General features: G+C 34.0%; 1 protein-coding gene and 1 long non-coding RNA gene across 4 annotated transcripts in view; one reads left to right on the plus strand and one right to left on the minus strand.

Annotated features, from left to right (window-relative positions):
* LOC139961415 (uncharacterized) overlaps nt 1-17,786 on the minus strand; it is a 56,305-nt gene that overhangs the window by 6,401 nt on the left and 32,118 nt on the right. Inside the window, exon 2 of one of the 2 annotated variants that reach the window (XR_011790839.1) lies at nt 414-471. This is a non-coding gene — a long non-coding RNA (uncharacterized lncRNA). Of the gene's footprint in view, nt 1-407; nt 472-17,786 lie in introns of both variants that reach the window. The other variant, XR_011790842.1, reaches the window with a different exon arrangement.
* Nucleotides 2,938-17,786, plus strand: part of LOC139961398 (sphingomyelin phosphodiesterase 3-like) — a 47,223-nt gene continuing 32,374 nt past the window's right edge. The window contains exons 1-2 of one of the 2 annotated variants that reach the window (XM_071960550.1): nt 2,938-3,402; nt 14,446-14,501. The gene's annotated coding sequence lies outside the window, so the exon portion shown is untranslated. The remainder of the gene's footprint in view (nt 3,403-14,445; nt 14,502-17,786) is intronic. The other variant, XM_071960545.1, reaches the window with a different exon arrangement.

A 17,786-nucleotide genomic window follows, 5' to 3' on the forward strand; every position in this document is an offset into this window, starting at 1 on the left:
AACAGCCTATGTTCTTAAACTCTAACTGTTATGCCAGTAACCCTAGGTCTTATATTACATTGAAAGTTAAGTTGAACCTAAGTTAGGTAAGACCTCAACTTAACTAGCTGATGATCTTATAATGCAACTACGTTTTGGTGTTCAGGCCTATTGGTTTACTCTCTCGATTACTTTTTTTGGGCTCAATGAAGTAGGCAAAAGGCTACAAGAGCTTATTAAGTTCTGAGTGCACTGTGTATCTGTCGACACCCTTGTAATGTAGTACTGAAATAATATGTGGAATACTTCAATTCAAGAAGAGTACTGCTGGTCACACGAATTTATGGTTTTCAATTTGAAACACGCTTACAAGTCATGAAAATCTGCTGTACACTGTAAAGTGTCCTTAAAACTAAATTATTTCATACATATACCGACTCTTCTGTGGAAGATTCTTGACGGACTTAAGTTTCTTTCCATCTGTATCTGCTCCTGGAAAGAGATGCAGAGTTTGGGATACAAACTTAGTATTTGGATACACCATTACAAAATAGTTCAGTTTTACCTTACATATATCAGTGCACAGTACACAAAGTTTCTTAACAATGTTTCATTTGAATGAACCTGTATATATATTCCACTAGATATGTGAACATCTCAAAATATCGGTGTGATTGCATGTCTACAAAATGTGCCTTTTGAAAGTGAGTGTACATTAATACTGTAGGTTGTACTGGACAATGTTTGGACAATCTGGCCAGATACCTTGCCTAGTACTCAGTTTAGCAAGAGCACTGCACAGTAGTAATGTACATGAATGAATGTACACTATGATTAATTCCACACCTTCATATGTAAATATATATGTTTAATACTTACATTCAAAATGTATGCTGATATCAGTGCAGTTTCATTACAATGTTTCATTCAATGATTATCAAAATCTCCAATATAAGTATCATTGTCTATAGCTAAACATTCTCCCAAATATATGTAATTATCACAGACATTTCATTTCATTTATTCAATCCAGTATAAATATAAAAAAGGAGTACAAACATAAAGTATATTAATAACAAACAATGTTTTTTGTTGTCTATTCAACTTCGGAACCATTCAGTTTAATTCGTTGTGATTTAGATGACAAGAGACCTTCATGTTTAATGTTCTTGTTTGCAAAACACATTTCTTTAGATTTGTTAGGGTTAAGCAACAACTTTTTCCTGACACAAGTAGGTGCCACGAGGACGAGGACCCCTTTTTTGTTTAACACGGAATAGCTATAAAACATTACCGGCACTAAATTGTTCTCTTTTCAAGACTAAAACTCTGCTTAATTAAGCCACGGAACATATTTTATGATTGCCTGTATATGTCACACATGCAAGGGACGTTATTGAAAATGTATTACAGCGAATAACTCAGTTTAGAGGGATACCACTTATACCAAAGAGTACGCCAACCTTCCGATATAAATAAAACTTTCTTTTGATTATCTCTTGTTTAGGATTTTAGTAATCAAAGGCTTGATGTAGGCCTAAGTGGAGCATTTCTCGACAACCGGAGAATTTTCAGAGCAAAAAACACGATTTATTGATAAGAAACTATAAGCTGACGTACCGGTTGTTATATGTAGGCCTACGGCATGGGGAGCTATAGTGCGGAGCCCCATGCATGGTTATACAGTTAAAAAAGTCTAAAATTTGAGATAAAAAGTCAAAATTTTGAGATTTGAGGACACTTTTTCGTTCCTATGTCCCTATTAAGCCACCGCACAACACAGATAGTACTAGCACTTTAAAGATTTTAACCATTGGTTCAAAACACCGTTTATTGTTTATATTAAAAGACTAGGAACTCCTTGTATTTACCGTTATAGTCAAACCAATTCTCAATTAAATAAATATAAATAAATAGATAAAAAGTAAAAGTGGCGTGATTGGACTTGCAACATGAATGAGCTGAAAGTGTTTAACATTTGGTAAATTGGTGACACAAATTATGTCCTCAAACAATATAATAAAAAATGCACTTTTCAATTTCAATTTGTAAATGTTGACAAGAAAAAAATCATTTCATACATGCATATCAATATGACTTGAAACAACATATGCAGTCTTTCACTGTGTATTAATAATGTAATTGAAACTATAATGCAGCTCTTTCAGTGTGTAAAATTATCTGCATTCATCGCGTTACATAACTGTCTTCTAAACAGGGAAAATAATAACAAAATTTCATATCACCATATTCCAAATTAATAATATTCATAAACTTCTTTCAGATTTTATCTGAACTGTAGGCTTCGCAGCTTCCATGCTCAGGTCATTATTCTGATGCGGCATAAATTGAAACAAAATTTTGTGAAAGATCCCTAAAGTAACAAAGATTCTTGTTTCTCCTTTCTTATCCATTAATAACTTTGCTTTTTCGAAAAGTCGAAACACATAAAGATAAAAAACAATAACAAAATCTTCTGTTGATTTTGACCACTTATTACTTACGACACTAAAATATATGATTTGGCAAAAACGTCATTGCATGAAACAACTCTGATCTTGATAAACTATCAGTTTGTAACAAATGTGAACGACCTTTCCATTATAGTTGAAAGGAACGGCCTCGATAATAACAGATAAAAGCGAATTACCTTTTCCTAGTATATAACCCCTCAGCCAATCCGAGTCACTTCCCTCCCAATTACTACCAAAAATACCAGTTAAAATCCATAAACCTCCACTTGATTTCAACGTCACCATTTTTGATCACTTTAGCAACATTAACCTTTCCCATAAAACAAAAGAACCCCTTCACTGATACCATCCTTCATTTCCCCCTCAATTATAACAAATTTAACTATACCTTACCCTGTTTTTTTAACTTCTGTTTAGAATGCCTGACCACTTCGATACATAAAATGCGTGTTTAACGTGACTGGTTATTCGAAAATTTAATCAATTCTCCCTGATCTGCTCGCAGCATTTCTTCTTCTTCATCTTAATTTTTTTTTTTGGTTTGGACGTACTATTGTGATCTCGACAGCACTATACGTCGACTCCCAAATTTGAAGAAAATCATTTCACCGGCTTAAATCCAATAGGGCATTGCTCCCTACGGACGTGAAACTGAATGCATGACTCTCGCCAAGCTAGGCGGGAATCACCGGCTCACGCGCCTGATTAGCTGTTGCCGTAGAACCAATAGTCGATACATATTCAAAAGCAACCCCTTCATTTTTTTTTCACTGAAAACCGAGGAAACAGAAAAAAATTTCAGTTCACATTGCCGTAAGAGACACACACAGACCGTTAGCTCGCTAATAAGCGTCTGGTTCGGTGCTTGACTACGGAACAACCTTGTACATCTCTGGAATTCCGTAACAACTTACTTAAATTCTCGGATAACCACGTTATACTTGTACAGGTAAGTTATATCGTTAACTGTGCAATTAGGTATATTTGACAAGTTAAGCCTTAAAAAATCAGAAGCCATTTTATGGAGGGAATGTACGATTTTTGATCATCATTCCCATATATAGACTATATGTAATGTGTGTGTATATATATATGCTTTAGTCTCACTCGTGCGGTAAATTTGTATGATCAGCAGTATATGAAAGCATGTACGATCAGTTATTATTGTATGAGAGTTTATTATACGGTGTGCATGTTGTCGGGGCTTCTGCATCATCTTATTCTTGTTTTGGGGAAGTCTTACCTTTTTTTCTGTCTTTTAAAGATGAAGATAGAATTATGTAGTACTTGACCTCGATTGCATGTATGATCACATTGAACGCCTGGAATAATGATCTGAACATTATATGGGCTGACAACTGGAGATATATATGTAGATAATATAGAACTTCACTGATTTTTTTTTGCCGTCAACTTATACATATTGCATGAGGTAAAAAAGGTTTATTCCCGGAAAAACCGAGAAGATATGTTTACATTGAATCCAAGGTACATGTGACAAGGTAAACTACAGTTTGATCGTCGTCTATGTGTGTACGTGCATCGCACGCCGAAATATGCGAAGAGAACTGGAAAGAAGACTTCGTGGGTATTTTGGGAGAATTAATTATTGATTTGGGGGAACAAAATCGATGTGGAAGAGTTGATGGGTAAGTCGTAGATCACGGAAGTCAATCGGAATATTATTAGGGCCTTAAGTTATTTAGAGTAATAATGTTACATATATATATATAATAATTATGTGTGATTGGATTGAGATGGTATATATTACGTTAAATCATTGATATGGTCATGCATTTGACATCAGGTTATTATGCATAATTAAAAAATAACTCTAATAATATCTTAAAAACAATGGAATTATAAATCTCTGATAATATACGTTATGCACAAAATTGATTATTATTCTTTACTTTAAGTTCGAATAGCAATATACACAAAGCACACACTTCAAATACAGTCAAAAATGCATATTTAACGTCCATGATTATGAATTGTCAACTCTGTAACTGGACGACATACATTAATCTTGGAGTGACTCGAATCGGGGACCGTATGGGGTCGTGTACCTTTTTATTTACCCCCCCCCCCGAAAAAGAAAAAATACAAAATAATCGTTTTATCATAAATTGGATAATATGATCAACTAGTAACATGATTGCGTTATTCCCATATAGGCTTTAACCCCTCTTCGCCAAACATATAGATTAAACACATAACAAAGAAAATAAAACAATACGCGAAGAAAACAACAAGTGCTTGTTTCAAAGCGCTTTTCCCTTCGTGTACAAGATATGATGGGGTTAGAATTCAAACTGCATGAACCCAGCATTAATATCCACCATGTCATATGCACATGATGGGGTATAGTAGACTATTTAATATGAACCTATATACCTTGTACACTGTTTACCGCATATTACATTCACGACACTGCAGTATTTTCCCTTCCCTGTATTTTCCGTTGGGTCTTTCGCTACCCCCCCCCCCCGCCCCCGCCCCCTCCGTCTAGGCTCCTTACCTACTCCACTCTCCCATAGCGACCCTGAATGTAGGGACGTATACCGATCCGTCATGCAATCCATTACCTTATTCATAATTTCATATATCGTCTTATTATAATTATTATTATTATTATATTTACCCTTTGAAATTAGTGATTACTAACTTTCTCCGCATTCACTCAGTCTATCTGACTATATATAGTATGAAATATTTGGAAACAAATCTTATTACTAGGGATTCAATGTGACGTTGATATTTGTCTGGGAGAAGATGATCGTATATATAACGTCAGAGAAGCTCATTCATGCTCATATGCAATATGCTAACTCTTTGGCAATTACCGGTGCCCAAGACCAGTTTGTATATTAGCAACACCTACGTAACACCAGCCACATATATAAGATGCGTCAAGTGCTAGGTTGGACCACGGGGGATGGAATTTATCACCGGGTCCCCTTTTATCACTCTCCGTTCATCATAAAATATGCATGAAAATGCATTATTATTTATTACAAATTTTCCCGGGCCTCCTGCTTGACTCTTTTTCCTCTGGCCCCGCTGACAGACAATCCCCTCCCAGGCCTGCCCGTATTTACGGTATTAAGGTATATAGGCACGCTATGTATATATAGTCTACATGCTGTATTAAGCTGTATTAAGCGCTGTGTGAATGTAATTTATTATTATTTATTACGTGTATGACCACAAAAGTGAAACGAGGAGAAAATAAACTTAATGGCATATATCGATCTACGTAATACGAGAGATGCATTAATCTGGAAATTTTCCAGTCAATTTTGGAATACATTCACGATGCCTTTATGAACATGATAACATTTCAGTAATTTTCCCCGAGGTGAAAATATGTTCAAACTCTATGACGATCATAATCGTGCGACATATGAATTTCGATTGTGTTAACAGATTCATCATCAGTGAGAGTAATTTCAAGACTAATTTCAGCCTACAAACAGGCAATAGTATATGTCTTCATTTCTTATTGGATTTTCAACAGAACAGGGTAGGTTATTAGACCTCTGTCAATTAGACAGACAAAAACCTGATAAAATCCTAATTTTTTCATAAAGGCCTTGCCGCCATGTGGAACTACAATATTTATTCAATCATTCAGTCGGAGAAATAGCATTTGACAACTTCAAAAAGTTAATCAATAACTAGCTGAAATGACACCAACAGAAAAAAGAAAGAAACAAGGGACAAGAATAACCACAAAAGAAATATCTTTGAGTGTAATGATGCCACGATGTGCATGATTGTATGGAAACATGGCCAATGTTATATTCATGATTATATTAGAACATTAATGAGAACATATTGACTTTGAGAAGGACATATATATATATATACATATTGATGATCGAAAATAGTAATTAGAAATCATCTAAATATATTAAAAGTAGCATTTATGAATGAATGAAGACACATCGATGACTACATTAAAATGACTCATAACATACTTGTGTTTATAAAGGGGATTGTTGTGAAAACGATATTTGATATATTTTATCATCCTTATAATAGCTACATGATACACTTTATACTTCTGCGACTTCGTTTCCTGTAAATGATGCAGTTTTTCTTCCCACCCAAAATGTTGCTGTCACCAATATATAACTCTGTCAGTATACCCTCTGGCCCCTATCCTTCATCCCATCCCCACCCACCCTTGCCTCATTAACTTTTAACAGTTTCTCTTTAATTAAAAAAAAACGGTTGTGTCTCCATTCAACGCCCTTTTCCTTGCGAAAACTGTCCATCACGAACTTAGCTATAGATCTTAAGGCACAAACGTTTGTTATGACGTATATGTATATCATGAAGCAATTCTCTTCTTTGAATTAGTACCCAATATACACATTAAACGTTTCAGCTATAATTGCTTCATCTTCCTATCAAAAATGACTCGCATTATCACTTGCGAAAGCAGCTTAAAACTATATATGTGTCTGAAATGGTTTTATGAATAATTAACTGATGTGAAGACAGAAAGCAATTATTTATCTTCAATGATTTATTACTTACATGTATGGTTGTATATAACACTAACTGTTCTTCATAATTGCCAGTTAGATATATATTATATATATTTATAGTCACTTGCTGTGAGTTTATTTCCCATGGTATATGAAATGATAAACTACTATAGAGTTTGGGAAGACATTGAAGAGATGAACGGTAGGAGTTCGTTATTTTGATTAATTATTTCTTACTTTTTCAAATTTACTTTTTAATCTATTGGTATGTATTGTAAGAAATATATCAGCATCAAGGGGAAAAAAGGAGATATGAAAAAGAAAGGAAAGACTTTAGAAACTGGAAAAGAACAAATTTGATACACTGAAGCATATATGCGCATAACTGATTGAAATTTTAGGAGCGAAAATTCGATGACCAATCTAACTATAGATAGTTTGTTACAACGATAGGCTCTCAGAGCCTATCCATATAGGTTATATATAGATTTAATTTGCATGTTTCCGTCTATCGATGACTTCAAGGTATAAATTTACAAAATGATGCTTCAGCTAGTCTTAATTCAGACGAAGTCCTGGAACAATCTCTTCCAGGTTTTATATCTACGCATCAGAAAGACACGCGACGTGTTTTTAGACGATATTGTCTGTATGTAAGACTTGCCAATGAAAATGTCATGGCCATGTGTAAAGTTATATACCTCTGTTACATTGGAAACGGAAGTTACCTTAAAGCAAGTCGAACCTTTTCAAAATACTACAGTAACCTTTCTGTATGTATTCAATTGACTGCAAATATATTGAGCTGAGAGGCATGTTAATTGGATGTTTCAGTCGTTCCGGAATTGTGTCTTTATATATAGGAAACAACACTTGTATTTAGAATCACGTACTAACAGAATCATGCATTTACAAATAGCTGAGCAGGTTTCGAACGACGAGTCCCGTTACTGATGTGATATTAAGACTTGAGCAAGTCTTCTGCCCTATGTGCGATGAAACAACTATGATATCTCCTAAATGGACTACAATTTCTTAGCTGTTTGGGAAATTGTTCATGACAGTTATATCTATCACCAGACAAACAATGAAGGTTTGGTATATGTGTTTCCTTTTAATCACTGTCTCAAACCACGAACGATCAGTATATGGTGTAAAAACAACATTAAAAAAATATAAAAAATTCTGCAACATCTTTTCATCTAAAAGTGTAATTCACGGAAAATATATATATATATATTTTTAAATTTTATCAAAATAAAAATTATCACTTAGTTGCCCAACACAGGCTAGGATATTCACATCTATATAATGCAGATACAGTATTCAAACGTATGCAGGCGGTATTAAACCACTGTTATATGTTATTGTCATTTAGCTTTCCTTCGAGATATTATTCACATAAATATGTAACATGTATTACATACAGAATTCAAGTATGCCTTCGCTTTGAAGAAAACCTTTCGAAAGGAGAAACAAATATAAAGTGTTCCAAATTGGAGCTGTATTGTACTGCATTTGCATGAAATCTCGGGAATATATCCCAGCGCAACACGCACAAGCTAAAACTGTGAATGCATACGTTATGAACACAAGCACGCGTAAGTAAAACGTTAGATAGCATCATCGAGGTATTGAATTCGTGTTAGGACTTAAATGTTCCGTGATATCTTTACTTCTCGTGATTCTTACTTGCATCAATGTTATATTCAGTTGTTTAAAATGTTTTTTTCATCTTAGCAAAAAAAATAATAATAATAATAATCATACCTATAATCATAAGTGTTGCACAATTTTGTCCAAGTTGAATATCTGATTTGAACAAAGACAAGGAAAGTGAAATACTAAATGCTGAATAAGAAATTGTTTTATAAGAAAGAATAACAATAAACACAATAACAGTTTAAGAAATATTTAAGTCCTGAGTTAAAAGAATTAAATACAAAATTAAACAACGGCACCAACAAACAAAACAGACATCGAGACAACCTAATTCAGCGTATCACTTCATTCTCTATAGCTTGTTACTTTGGTAGGATAGCATACTGGAGAATGTATACACTACACACACTATGGGATTGTATGTTATGCGGATCTCTGGTTGTCCTTATAACATTTTATTTTTTCTCCTTTAATGGACCCGTTACATATACCTGACCACCTATGTTGATTTTATATCAATTAATGTGATATAAAAACAGGTCATATGTCATTGTATAACTATTTTTATTCTTTTCAAACGTTAGTAAACATTAAGCACAATATCAGCAATGGAATCACACATTACGTAATAGAAACCCAATAATCACCTCCAGCTTAAGATTTACATAAAATAAACACAAAATAAAGATATATATAATGCTGTATACAGATGTATTGTACTTTTACATTACAATTAATAGTATACAATACTTTGCATATAGTGCCACATTGTGTATCTTGGTTGTTATAGAACTTCGCCATAAATTTCCTATTGACAAATTTGAGTTTAAGGACGTAAATGACTCAATGTGACATTAAAATGTCATCATAAATAAATGAAAATGTCACATCTTCCATAATTCTTGTGGATATAACCTTCCTGACAAAACATTAATATAATATTTTGTTACACATTGTGTAATTTTGATGACGTCAAACTGATTATACATAAACATGTCTGAACGTAACAAAAAATAAAAACTCATAAAAGTCACACCTCATCATAAACTTTTCACAGAGGTTTATACTGATTTTTTAAGACGATGCTACCTTTAGATGGAAAGCTCTGGATCAAGTACTTATTGAATATAATGACGTGATTTAAACGTCATCTTGAATTTATGATTAAAAAGCATGAAATATTCGGTAATGAAATTAAATATGCCTTTGCGGTAACAAAGGTGGTTTAGGTTTTCAACGTTTTTGTCGTTGTTGTTAGTTTTCAACGCGATAGTGTTAGACAATTAATTTTTAACTTAATTTGCCCATACTTATTGGATTTAATATGTATATGTGACTTGTAAAAATGGGTCTTGGTTGTCACATTGAAAAATTGTCACAAAAAAAATTGTCTACAATCATCAAGCTTCGGCTTTAACTGTGTACATTTACCTACATCTGTGAAAAAGTTGGATAACATTTTCTTTCAGTCCTAATTCGTTTTGCCGAAATGGCAAGCACATTTTTATATATAACCTAAACAGTTGAAAATTCCTTGATATGGCGTCAAAAGTTGAAAAATATAAAATCATTTTGCATCTAAAAACACCCTCCCCCCCCCTCGTTTTTCCCCACAATTCTCAAAGAGTAGGATTAATCCCTCCTCATAGACCTCTTCCCAGAACGGTATAATGTCTTTGCCCCCCCCCTCTCCCTGGCCTTATCCACTTGACAAAACTTGGGGTTGCCCCCTTGGCACATATGTGCATGCTTCAACTTATTTTTTAGTACGGTATCTTATAATGTCCAGTTTCAGAGACCAGTACAGGGATTATTCATCTTAACATTATTGATAACTTTATAATTTGATTAATATTATGTTTTCACGGAAGCAAAGAGGTTGTTAAAAAATAAACCAGATTTTGTTTTCGTTTCTTTTTGCTTTTGCCAAAACGGCTTACAATTGTGTACGCATATAATTATTGTAAAACCATACTTATGCCTAATTTCAGAAACAGAAACACACAGACTATTCAAACAAACATCATTTATGGTATTAATAATAATAGTGGTCTTATTTGTGTCTTATCTTCAAAATACGTTAACAAATGTATTGAATTCTTTTGAAATGAATATATTTCTTTTAAAGCTTTTAATTCTGACCATTACAGAAAAAAAGGAGTAAGAAAAGATCGATTTCTTAATTTTAACCAAACCTCAATCGAATCTCTTTATAAACCGCCGTTTCTGTAAAGAGATCTTCAAATCGTAGTACGGAATCACATTTGAATCCCATTAAAATGAAATTTGTTTTACACTGACTGAAGAACACTAAGTCATTTATGCTGGAACTGGTTTAATGCATACACATCGTCCTTGGCAAATTAGTTCATTTCCTTTCAAGGTAAAGGTTAAAATGATTTGGTACAACAGACAAATCCTTTCCGTATTTTTTTTTTTTTTTGATGACTTCAAATTTACTATGAAGATCACTTGGATGCATGTTAAAAGGTAAATAAGAGATGAGATGTACTTATAACAGTTAGAAACTACGTCACGTCAAGGTCAGAAACAAAGCAAGTTCTTGCATTGGGAGATCTCAGTATTGAGGCAATGCCAAACAAAGGAATTGGAAAAGCTATTGCTAGGACAAACAATATATGGTAATACAAAAAATGAACTTATTAGAAGCAACCTGTTAAAATATTGACTATATCATAATGTAATGATGATACTTATGGTATACTTTTTTAGGCTATATTGTGAACGTTACAATCTCGTAAAAGGCACTGAAGACTCGCCCGAACCGTGTGCAGCCTCTGAAAAAAGTAAGCATTTCGTTGATTGCAAGTGAAGTTTTCTTCTTGTTGCTGCAAAATGCAGACATTAATGAAACGTGATACGTTGTTATCTTTAGCTGGACCTGAGATGTCCATCGCTGTATCGTTTGTACACTGTGCTGTGGGTATTGACCGCAGCTGTATGTACTGACTGTACACTAGGGTCTAATTACCGAAGGTAGCAAGCTGTGTGCGTATTTTCTGGTATCGATGGTGGTGTCTAACACTTCTGTTACACCTTATTCCAAACTAGGTCAGATTACCGGCATCAGACGTTTCTTTGTACACGAGTCTTCACACCCTTTAAGACTTTTGCCCAATACAAAGTAGACAAAAAGAGTGAAGAATGGAACAAAACAAAACACTTTGTTGTCGGAGTACAACTATACATGACATTATCACTGTTTGCGCCAGGTTCACATAATGTACATACTGTGACATTTTCAACCGCACAAAATATCAATACCTCAAAAAACCATAGGAAGGAATTGAATGCAAATGTCCTAAAGACGATAAGAGTTCGAACCAAACATAAATATATCCAGTGGAGTATCCTTTTGATAAACTGAAAACAAACTTGTCGCAAATGATAGAATAATTTTATCTTGTTATCCAACATGGCTTCTCGGTAGTAACGCACTATTTTGAGACTATACGGTGTTTCACCTTTTTTTTTAAACGAGGCGCTTGAAATATGCAAATGATGTCATGTAACATACATTTTATTTTTTCGGCTATAAGGACACCAAACTCAATTCATGTCTTTGAGTAGTATTAGTTACATCATCTGAAGCCTGGTATGTAACAGTAGCCTCAGTCCACCCAATGCACATTTTAAATGTTTCTTTTCATGTGGAAACAGAAATACAATTATGTTCACAATGACACGATAAACCCTTAAACATGTGGGACACTTTCATCACTCATGTTGTCCTATTTACATGATGAATCAAGAGGATGTAAATATTCATATCCATGTTGTAAGCTATGCAATGTGTACTAGGAAATATACAATAAATATATATTTCAGGTTTAAGAGTTGAAAAGAGTGATACAAAGAGAATATATGTTTAAATAGGTAAACTCTAATGTTCAGCTTGTATATTGCATGTATAGCATACCTTGTTTGGAACGGAATTCCGATATACTATGACTTTCGCAAAAGAGTAACCTTTGCACTTCAAAAGTAATAACCTATCAAACTGTGGTAATTGCTTCGTAGTAAAATCACTAAACACTAATATAAGGATTGACTCGGTTGATCAAGGCTTTCATTCAAACAATAATCACATGACTGAAAGTGAAATATCGTATTTTTGTAGCCATTTCAGGTTTTGGGTTAAATTGTAACAAGCAGGCCTATGTAGACACACGGCTGATTAAATTTATCAGCAGCTAATTTACTCAAGCCGAATTAATATAAATACTAATTATACCTATTCATCAAGTTGCTTTCGCTTGACAAATGTCCCTGGAAACATACTGTATGTACTCAACTTTTTATCAGGGGAATCATGTCGTTAGTGAACCCAGATCAACGGAGGCACTTGGCAGTTATCGCACTATAGCCTATCATACCAAACTTTGGATAGGTTTGAACTGCTCTCAGCATACACAATGAATTCACGCATATGTTAATGATATATATACTAGTGTAATTTGACAATTTCATTTCTAACGATTTTTTTTCCTGTCAGATTACAATAGACTTCTTATTGTGAGGAAAATGTCACGCATTGAAGGACCGTAAATGTACGTGATATGTTTATCACTGTAGTTAGAAGCATTTGAAATATATGCGGATAGATGCGCACAAACTTAATCACAGGAGAATATTAAAACGCGACGCTTCGCAAAAAAAACTAAAAACTTACCTTAAAGTCTACATAATTTATTGCAATAGAATAAACACGCATTTCGTGATAACAAATCACGTCGGATACTTTAATTTAATTTGTTTGATTATGTAAAGGAGTTTTCGTCCAAGAAGATAATGCATACTATTTTAATATATGGTATTGATTTATTTTCAAGTCGAAGTGTATACAAATCTAATTAAGAAATTACGAGCTCGAAAATAGTACCTCTAATCCTATTAAAGACATCTACGTAAGATGTATTGTCACTTCCATTGTTACGTGGTATCAGTTTTGCGAGTATGACTCCAGTAAACCTAGCTCAGTTTGAGTTTGGTATTAGGCTATAGGGACACGTAGACTAAGAATGGCCTAATGTTATGATCTTTAATTCTAGCCTTTGCTGTGTAGTATCTGGCATGGCGACGTACTGTAACCCATATGTGCATAGACACGTCAGTGCACATCTGACACAACACATGGCTTCAACTAAAGTCTGAAGATATGGTTTGCATTTCTGCGAGATTCATTACTTGTCACGTTTCAGTGGCATTTGCAATTTTAAAATCAACAGAAGTACTTTGATGTACTGCAAGCTCTTCTGTGGCGATGCCTAATAACAGCTTTGTCGCACTTCATATACCCTCTTGAGTATTGTTTCTCACTTCTTGGTGATAGAGCCGCGTTATACCTCTTCTAGGAACGCCGCACGAGACTAAAATCATTGATAAAATAATGGAAGCCTGAAGTTAGATCATGAACAGATTAGGTTGCTTCTCAACAAAAAATGGGATAAATCAGACAAACACTGTTAAAGAAAGAAAGAAAGAAAGAAAGAAGGAAGGAAGGGCGAAAGGAAAAGAATTAATTAAACCCTCGTTGCCTCGCAGTTTTCTTGTTTGTTTTTTTGCCTTGAAAACTTGTACATTATTTGTTGAATTGCCAGCACTTCTGAAATGTAATTCGCAGTTCATGGCATAAATGTAAATATTGTTAACATGTAATCAACGATAAGTCAATACAATTTTATAAATGTACACAATAAGTAGTCTATTCACCGTATCTTGTTTCCCTTGGCTAACAGCCAATACAATGTCGTGAGTTTGTTCGGTAGTTTTCTAATTTGGTGAAAGATTGTTGTTTTCTTTGTTCACAGAGTTCATCACCTTATTGGCCTATAATGATGAATGTTTGAAACACGCGTCTAAAATGGTACGGAATCCATGAACTTTTACAATTCCTCGAGTCGGCTATTCACTATATAACCTGACGCGAGGCCTCTTCATTTAATTGAAAAGTAGAGTAGACATCAAGGAAGTCGATTTCTTCTATTTTGACAACGGTATCGTTAACAGTAGATTTGCCTGAAAGTTCTGTCAGAAATGTTTTACTGAAAATAAAGAAAAGAGATTGGTCTTTAAAAACAAAACAAGAAAAGGGGGAAGATACTTCGGTGAACCTCCAATGTTGCTCGGTTGCTACCGATTCGTCTCTGTTTTCCTCGGCTTGTCGCAAAAGATAGTCAAGACGGGATGTTAATCTAGCAAAGTTAAATGAGATTTGCAACTGATGCGCAATTCCCCCGACTCGGTCTTAAATTCAATTCGTCCAATTTAAGTCTACACCAGGGAGTTACAGTGGTATAACCTCATTACACCATTCAGCTACTAAGCTAAATGTACGACCATTGATGCGTAGTAATTGTGCACTACATCCATCTTGCGTTGTCCTACTTTTCCTCGCTATATTCTCGGCTCAAAACAGTCTATAAGTCAAGTTATGGCTTCGGCTGTATGAAGATGCGTCACTAATTACAACTCGGAGCCGTTCATGGTGAGATTCGATGAAACATACCCACTCCAACGGTTAATTAATCGATCACCATATCGTCGTACTGTTTGGATAATTGATAAAGCTCTTGTCAAGTATAGGAACTCGTGAACTATGAATTGTGTGTGATTCATCTGTTAGATGAATCCATTGTAGGTTAGGCTGAATATTTAAACATGTGACTGCACGGTAGGGCCAGCTCACATCGTCGGTTAGATTTGTCTTAGAAAGTATAGAGTAGTATACAACTATCTCGAAAAAAGGTAAATTTTCTTCCTCTAAAAGTACAAAAGGCATGAAAGGTTAGGGAACTTTTATCAAACCCGTAAAGTTCGTTTCAGTGCGAAAATGTATTCGATTTCTAAGTAGGAAGGATATTATCCACTTAAGGAAGGTTAATACGAGCTCAGTGATTTGCTAATCCGCTAACAGTGTAACTGAACTAATGCAAGGCAATTAAAATCTTGAATAAGATATATCACTTTTGTGAACAGAAAAAAATTGACGAAACGTAATTACTTTGTTCAATTCTGGTATGTTTAATCGTTAATTTCTTACATATTGTTAGAATATTGGGGAGAAACCTATCTTGTGTGCCAGCTGCCGCCACAAAGAGCCTTCTTCACACATGTAACAAAGTTATTTTCTGTGCATTTTAAATATGATGAAGATCTCAACTTAACCGGTAAATATATGAACCAGTTGATCGAATTTTTGGTGGTCAAGTAAAACTATAATCACGACCCGAACCACGTTTGATAGTTTAAGAATTAATTGTAACTTGGGTTTGAAACAATAGTTTTTGAGTAGCAGACCACTTTACCAGATGAACACCAGATGAAACTATAGTTTTGCTTATATATAGTTTATCAACTCTATACACACAAAACGCGTACAACTGCTGAGTCACACGTCGATATAAAGTATGCAAAAATATGCAAACACACACCATGAATATTCAAGCAAAGTAAATCATAATATGCTAATAGGTACAGTAACTAACTGTTCTTTATACCTGAAACGTGTTATGTTGTGTGTATTTCATGCATATATAAGTTTTTACCATCAATCTATCAGTACCAGTACATACCAATCATATCGTGTATTTTGTTTTATCCCTCTCTCTCTCTAATACTCTGAATGAGCTGTCTTAATTGGTCCCATGACCTCGCTGAAAACTAAATACCAACGTAAATAATACAACAGATGGCCAGCTATAATGGTTCCTATCAAGCAGAACGATACACTTGATAGACGTTCATCTTCCCTATATGTATATGTATAGGCTATATATATATATATATATATATTGATATATATATATACATTTATATATATTTATATATATATATATATATATAATATATATATTATATATATATATATATAAAGGCAGGGGTGGGGGTGTGTGGGGTGATAAGCGATATCGCTACTTTATCAGTTAAGATTAGGACAGTTTTATGTCCCTCCCCTCCCATTCCTACCTCTTCCCCCTCCTATATATATATATATATATATATATATATATATATATATATATATATATATATACATATATATATATATATATATATATATATATATATATATATATTTATATATGTATATATAAATATATTTATATATAAACATTTATATACATATATAAATATATTTATTTATAAATATATATATATATATCCTTATATATATATTTATATATATATATATAAAAAGGCAGGGGTGGGGTGTGTGGGGTGATAAGCAATATCGCTACTTTATCAGTTAAGATTTGGACAGTTTTATGTCCCCCCCCCCTCCCATTCTTACCTCTTCCCCCTCCTCAGGCGGTCGTTCTGCAGGGTGTAGATCAAAGTTGATAAATATTAGAAACTATAGAAATAACGAAAGATATCAATGGTAAACCACGTATGTGATAAATGACGTCAGTCAAAAATTAGCTTTCATCTTTTCACATCTCGAATCCAATTTCGTTATAAGGTTCTGTTTACAACGTATAAGTCATTGTAATTTACATCTTTCAACGGGTTTCGCGTCGAAATAAATCGTATCCGAGAACACCAAGTATAAACTTTGACAGATATTAGTAAAGATAACCGTGTCCAAGCTAGAGAATAGTTCTATAAATATGCCAAGATTTACCAACTATATCATCTTTTCCTATCCCAATATTGACTTCCTGTCAGTGCATTTATTCAAAATGTAACGGTTTGATTGTTTATGACTGACTGCGTACCAGCTGTGGTATTTTTTGTCCTTCTGGTGGTTTTGGAGTACCACCATATAGTGTATTGCATTTTTGAAGGAAACAAATGCAGGATAGAAATGTATTTCAACCAAAAGTAACAAAATATCAATTCCAATTAATATTTAAACTGTATATACTGACAGTCGACCAATGTTATCATTTCTTCTGATGTTTGTAATTCGTCTTATGTAGGCTGCAAACAATACCTTTGTGAAATGGGCGAGGAGGGAGGAATTATGGGGAAGATAGGATAGGAAGCGTTGCGTATATAAGTTGATCCTATACATAAACCATACTAACCTACAGTATACGCATGCATGTGTGATAGCCTGCATAACTCATCAAATGTAATTACTAATCGTTTCTCGCATAATTATATTGTGCGCATGCTGTTTTTCGAGTTATTTTCCAACATTTCA

Source organism: Apostichopus japonicus, chromosome 3 (assembly GCF_037975245.1).
Source record: "Apostichopus japonicus isolate 1M-3 chromosome 3, ASM3797524v1, whole genome shotgun sequence".
NCBI classification, from domain to species: Eukaryota; Metazoa; Echinodermata; class Holothuroidea; order Aspidochirotida; family Stichopodidae; genus Apostichopus; species Apostichopus japonicus.